Source organism: Ailuropoda melanoleuca, chromosome 13, assembly GCF_002007445.2.
Source record: "Ailuropoda melanoleuca isolate Jingjing chromosome 13, ASM200744v2, whole genome shotgun sequence".
In the NCBI taxonomy this organism is placed as follows: Eukaryota; Metazoa; Chordata; class Mammalia; order Carnivora; family Ursidae; genus Ailuropoda; species Ailuropoda melanoleuca.
The window spans coordinates 65,651,262-65,658,070 of record NC_048230.1 but is presented as its reverse complement, the minus strand read 5'-3'; positions in this window follow the sequence as shown (position 1 = coordinate 65,658,070).

The window sequence follows — 6,809 nt, the reverse complement described above, 5'->3', positions numbered from 1 at the left end:
CCAAACGGAAGGGGGAAAGGGGAAGGGGGTCAGGGGGAAGGGGGTCGTTTCATGGTGGATGGCCACATGAGGACTCCAGGAGTTCTGATCAAAGAACTCCCAGAACTCCCATCCTGCAGAGCCTGGGGGAGCTGATTAGAATAGCACATAAACCCCACAGCCACAGGTTGTGTTGAATTGAAAGATCCTACTTGAAAACACAGTGAAAGCGTCTCTCCCATCTTCCTTGGGACTCTGCGTGCGTTTCTGAGCGCTGACGAGTTTAACAGTGAACGCGCGCCACCCCTGCTTCCCACTGCCAGGACATAGTTCTAGGACAATCATTTTTTTTTTTTAAGATTTTACTTATTTATTTGAGAGAGAGAGAGACAGCCAGCGAGAGAGGGAACACAAGCAGGGGGAGTGGGAGAGGAAGAAGCAGGCTCATAGCGGAGGAACCTGATGTGGGGGCTCGATCCCATAACGCCGGGATCACGCCCTGAGCCGAAGTCAGACGCTTAACCGCTGTGCCACCCAGGCGCCCCTAGGACAATCATTTTTATTCCTGTTTATAGATGGGTAAACTGAGGCTGAGAGACCCTGAACCGCCTGCCCAGGGTCACTCAACCAGGGGTGGCAGAGGGGACTCCAGACCTGAGCTCCGAACCAACATCCCCCTCAAGCTGTCCTTGGACCCATTGGTTGTAAGGCCAGCCTGGGTGCCCCGGATGCATGGCAGGCAGTGGGCCAGCAGCCTCAGCCCGACTGACTGTGGAACAGCAAGCCCCCTCCTCCTCCTCCCGCCCCTCCTCCCCATGGCCCAGCTCCCGCTCAGAGCTATTAACCAGGTCACGCTGGCTTGTCCCAGTCCAATAGTTCCCTTAATTGCCTTTTTATAGCACGTCGTACAACTGTTCATTACGCTGTCATATTTCCCCTCGAAGGCAGCAGTGGGGGAGCCAAACGGAGGATGGGGACCCGTCCAGGTGGCAGGGGCTGTGTGTGGGGCACCAATGTGCGAAGCTTATTTTCTACTTGGTCAGAATGAATTAAATGCATGCCGCTCACACTTGAGTCATACGCCAGCCACTTTAAAGAGGAAAAAAAATCGCAGCCCCTTCCCAACAATTCATGAGTTATCTTTATTACAATTTACTGAAATACACACAAACATAGAGCTAGGTAGAAATCCTTATCCTTTTAGCTCTATACAACAAGAAAAGCTAAGACAATGTGCCAATGGGATACAAACAAAGCTACAAAATAAAAAGATTCAAAATAACACAATCAATTTAATGTGACGGATGATGTACAGGTGAAATTAAATTGCCACTTATACAATGAGTGTAGTTCTGTATGCTTCAGCATTTAGCCCCCCTCTGGTCTTTTGTCATGAGGCCAATGACAATTACAGCACTTTGGTCATCCGGGAGACTCAGAGCCTGCTGGTAGATTTTTTAGATATAAAATAATATAATACAGGGGCACCTGGCTGGCTCAGTGGGTAGAGCGTGTGACTTGATCTCAGGGTTGTGAGTTGAAGCTCCACATTGGGTGTAGAGATTATTTAAAAGTAAAATCTTAAAAAATAATAATAATAACATAATATAAAATGAACCAATTCTGGGTGAGAGATCACACATCCCAGGTTAGGAAACAACTGATGCCCCAGGAGCCTTTATCAACTGTGCTGGGCTAAGCCAACCTGTGGGGAAGAGTCATGCTCTCTGGGGGCTGGAAAGCCCAGGACACAGGGTGCAGCCCTCCGAGGCCAGACCGCACCCAGGCGTTAGTGAAATCCACAAGCTCTTCTGAGCACCTACTATGTGCCTGCTCTGTGCCTCCCCATCTCCCTGCCCCAGGGGAGTTGCCTGTATAGCGGGGGGGAGGGGGGAGGAGAAGATCGTGGCCAGAGTGGACATATACACTAGTCAGTGCACAGAGAGCTCTCTGGCCAGTGGGAGCCAGATCTATATTGTAGCCCCTCCCCAGAGCCCAGGGTCCAAGCCCTACTAGGAGGACTCACTTAGAGTGCTGAGGTTATAAGGACAGCTCTGAACCTGAGTTTGAATCCTGGATCCCCCACAACCTAGCTGGGAGACCTTGGGCAAGTTACCTAACCTCTCTATACTCCGGTGTCCTCATCTTGTAAATGGACATGAAACTGACCCAAGCTCACAGAGACGCTGTAAGACAATCATGAAAGAACATGCGTAGAATAAACACTCGTTAAATAGTAACGTGGACATTTCACCTGGCTCCAGCTCTCAGCGCAGCTGGAAGAGAAACTTACAGGTTGGGCTCTTAAGCTAGAGGTCATGGAGTCATCATGGACAGGCTATAGAGGATGTGAAACTCTGTGTGACACGTGTTTGAACCTGGAAGGAGGACCTTCAGCTCATCAGACGTCCAAAGGGATTGTGACCTAGAAAAATCTTTGCCCACTAAGCTAGTGCTGGTCAGGGCCTGGCAGAGGCACTCAGTGTCTAAGCTAGCTGGACCGCCATAACAAAACACCACAGACTGGGTCGTTCACCCAACAGACATTCACTTTCTCATGGTTCCAGAGACTCAAGGCCCAGATAAAGGTCTGGCAGGGTCCGTTTCTGGGGAGCACTCTTCCTGGACTGCAGATGGCCAGCTTGTCACTGTGTCCTCACGTGGCAGAGAGAACAAGCAAGGTTGGAGGATCCAGGAGGTCAGACCACCCCCCCCCCAGCTCCTTTACAGCCCTGGAGCTCACCAGAGTCAGAGCCTCCCCCACAGTGGTCTCTCCCAGTCGCTGGAACCAGTGACCCACAGATTCCTAAGCGCTCTCGAAAGGAGTCCCTGAATCTGGGTGTGCACCCCAAGCCCATTCTGAACAAAGATCACATCTTGCACATGTAGGTATGACTAGCTTTCAACCCTGTACGAGGTGATGTGGGTGTAGAAGACAGATCTGTGTGGAGGGGCTACGGAGCCCAAAATTCAGAGCTGAATTTTGGTCACTGTGTATGTGCATTTCCTCAGCCAAGTATACTAAAAGTTCAGGGGGGCAAATGGTTTTGTGAGTGTCTACTGTGTGCTGGGGACCCAGTGGGGAGCGAGGTCGCTGTGCTCCCTGCCTCCCAGCATAACAGGAGGCTGTGTACTCAGAAAGGGGCAGAAACCATTGCTCTAGCCCACCAAGTCCGGTCCAGCATTCCTTCTTCTGTTGTAGGCAGCTTTTTCTGGTTTCCAAGGCTGCTGAGAGCCAGGCTGGGTCCCCACGTTCCCTGCTCTCTGGCCTTTTCTCAGAGCCATCTGCAGAGAAGGTATGAATCTAGAAGCCCAGAAGTTATGAAATCCAGCCTCCCTTGCCCTGAGACAGGACTCCCCTGGACATTGTCCCTGATAGACATCCAGCCTCTGTCTATATGCCTTCAGAGATGGGGTGCTAATTTAGCAAGGAAAACCACTCATATTAATATATTTTAATTTCTTGTACCCTGAGCTATCAGAGGCAGCACCTACATCCCCAGTGGTCTCACCTGATTTGTCACACCAAAGGGGGGAAGAATCAGGGTCTTTGTTCTAGGCATGGGCTGCCCACTTGGAGCCCTCAGCCCTGCTGGCCCCCTCTCCTCCCTTGTGCCCACAGACACAGCATCAGGAAATTGAGTTCTGGTTTGGGGCAAGGTAGGTATGGCTTTCTCCAGCTGCAGGAAAACCTCACCAATGCCCCAGCGTGAGGGAGGGAGGATGATTTATAAAGCCAGCATCTGTCCCCTCAGCAGGAAAAGGCTCACCGACAGAACTTGCTCTGGAAAATGAAGGCGGGGGGGGGGGGTCTGTCTGTGATCATTCAGCCCCAAAATGATGCTCATGATGTTGGCTTTCCAGGCCATTAATTCAAGGGCTCCCTGCCCCATCCCCCATGTTGCTGTCTGCTCTGGGAGATAAGCCCAGTTCTATTTAACCCTATTTATTCCCCCCCAAAAGTGGCCTCCATCTCCATTTGCCAGGCTTTTAACCCCTTGGGTCCTGAAAGCATCAAAAACAGAAACCGATCTCATGTTGTGAGAAGGGTACGCATTCCACCTGGGCCCAGACTTCAGGATTGATCCAGAATACTGTCCTCGCTTCATGGGGCTTGGCAGGATTCCTGGGACCCCTCAATCCCTTCAAGACTGTGGGACCTTGTGTGGCCCTGGGAGGAGAGCCTCCTCCCTCACTCCCAGGGTGGGCAGCAGGGACGGCTCCTGCTCCCTCCCCACACACCCTCCCAGCTCCCATTTTCTTAGTCACAGGGCTGGGTTCTGGCCCAGGCTAAGAGGAAGGCTGTGGCACCCTCTGTATCCTTTGTGCCCTGCTGGCTAGTGCCTCTGCCTGGCATGTTCTTCTCTGTCTCCCTCTTCCCTCTTCTAGCATGTTCCTTTGTATGTCTCCTCTGCCCCTTTCCTCCCTTTGTTCTCCCCTCTGTTCCCCTTCAGTAACCCTATAAGGGTTACATTCTTGCATGGGGGGGGGTGCCTGACTATTCTGGGTGTGATATGTGTATGGGTGGTCCCTGTCTGGGTGTCTGTCAGTGTGTGAACAACTCTCTGAGCACATGCCTGTCCTGTGCTGCAGTGTATCTAAGTCTGTTATGTAGGTGACAGTACCCAAGGGGCTCGATCTAGGGGTGTCTGTCCTGGTTTCTCTGTATGGCAGGGTTCAGATCTTCTGTGTGTCTGTGTGCTGGCCTGTCCTTGACCTGTGTGTGCTGCCTAGTGTAATTTTCTGCCAATGTTCTTGAATCTGGGCACCGGCACTCGCTTCTCTGTCCATTTGTCAGTTGCCTTGTCATTCTCTGCGTGTGAGAGTGTGTGTATATGTGTTTCAACGCAGGAGGCCATGCTGCTGCAAATTCCTCTCTCCAGAGGGGTGCCCGAGAGGAGCTTATCAGGGGAATCTGGAGGTTGATGCCTTCTCTAGAGCACGCCCAGCTCATTACCAGCTAGGCAGGTTGTCCTCTTTGCTTCCTGGGGCTGCCTGCCAGGTCCTCTGCCCTCTGCCCAACTCCTGACCTCCATTCCTTTCCCTGGAAGGGGTGAGGACAGAGAGGCGAAGCAAAGACAGAAGAGTGCATATGCCAACTCACTCTGACTTTCACACACACCATGGGGCTTTTTCTTGCACATTCACTTTCCTCCAAACAATGAGACATGGCCATGCGGTATGGCAGCAGCAACAACGATAGGGGAATAGCTACCATGTGCCGGGCACTGAGCATTCACTGCTAGGCATTTTACATACAAGACTCACGGCATCCGTTCAAGGACCAAACGAAGCTGTTACTATTATTTTCATATTTTAGTGATGAGGAAGTACAAGCTAAGAAAAGTTAAGTAAGCGGTCCGATGTCACACAGCTACCCCGTGAGGGAATAGAACTTTCCAATAAGGGAAGGCTGCTTGGGAGCTTGCCACCCTGGCCTGGGAAGAGGCATTTATGGCAATTAACAGGAAAAGAAAGATATAGAGGCTTTCCTCCTCCAACTGCGGGCATCTGAGGACTGCCAGAGGGATGGGTGTCTGCTTTGAATGTCCTCTCTTGAGGGTGTGGTGGCCAAACACCAGACAGCCAGGGAGGGGAGATGGAAGGACAGAGAAGGTCATGGAAGGGAAGGCGCAGGAGAAGCATCAGGATTCCTAGGGCCTAGCCCGGCTCTCTCCTGGACTCTGGGTGACCTTGAGCAGGACACCTCACTGCCAGGCCGGTGTGTGCTTGTTTTTACAAGAAGGGGTGTTTTAGTGATGGTTTAAGCATCACAGAAAAGATGATTGGACTGCATGCTCTTTGATGTCTCCATAGACCCAAGAATTGTAGCGGGCAGCCTAGACAGGGACTATGCTCGCCTCGTCCTGGTGGTTCCCACAACAGTGGGAAGACAGTCACGTGCACAGTAGGGCAGTGAGAAGGTTTGCTGAATGAATGAATGGCCCCATTTCTCACTAATGAAAGAACTTCACAGGCCCTCATGGGTCATCCAGCAGCGAACATCATAAGGGAAAAGGAAAGCGAGGGTAAGCATTTTGGACTCTCATAAAATCCACACGTAAGTCAGCAGCGACCAGCTGATACATACATGGCATCGCTTCACTTGTCAAAGAAGGCATCAATGGCCGCCTTCAGGTCTGGTCTATATGGGCTAGAGGCAGGCTAGTCTATATGGGCTAGAGGCAGGCTAGGGACCGGCTAGTTTCTGCCTGGATCACCTTGCGTGAAACTAAAGAATTTCACCAGGAACAGAAAAGGTTTGAGGATTAGCAGGTGAAGACCTTTGTCTGTAGGAGTCTGCAGGAAAAGGGATCCTCTCCCCCAGCCTCTGGGGATGGGGATGGAGGAGGGTCTCTGTAATAGGGTAAACCTCTGGGATGGGAGATCAGTTCTATTTCAAGCCCCTCTGGAGGAGATGATCTGTGCTTGGCAAGGAAGCATTTCTGTTCTCTTTGTTCTGAGTGTACCATGACTTGGAGGGTCTGTGTTTGGGGTCAGGCTCTATGGAAAGGTTTTCCCGTCATAGCAGCTGGTGCAGGGGGACGGATTTTTCAGGTTACTTGCAGGATGGGTTTTCTGTCTTGGTTTCTGGCAAGCAGGCTGGGGGGAATTTAAAGGGGTACCTGGGGAGGGATCAAGAGCATCTCTGTCCAATGTGGCGGAGGTTCCCTATCTGGAGAGGAGGCTGCCGAAGACTGTGAGGCACTGGGGGGGGGGTGCAGGGAGTAGGGGGGAAGCCTGTCTTGTCCTGGCAGCTCCCACTCGCTGGTCAAAGCCCTCAGGCCGTCCTACTTGTGCGCTGACGTGAGCTAATCTAGAAATACTAC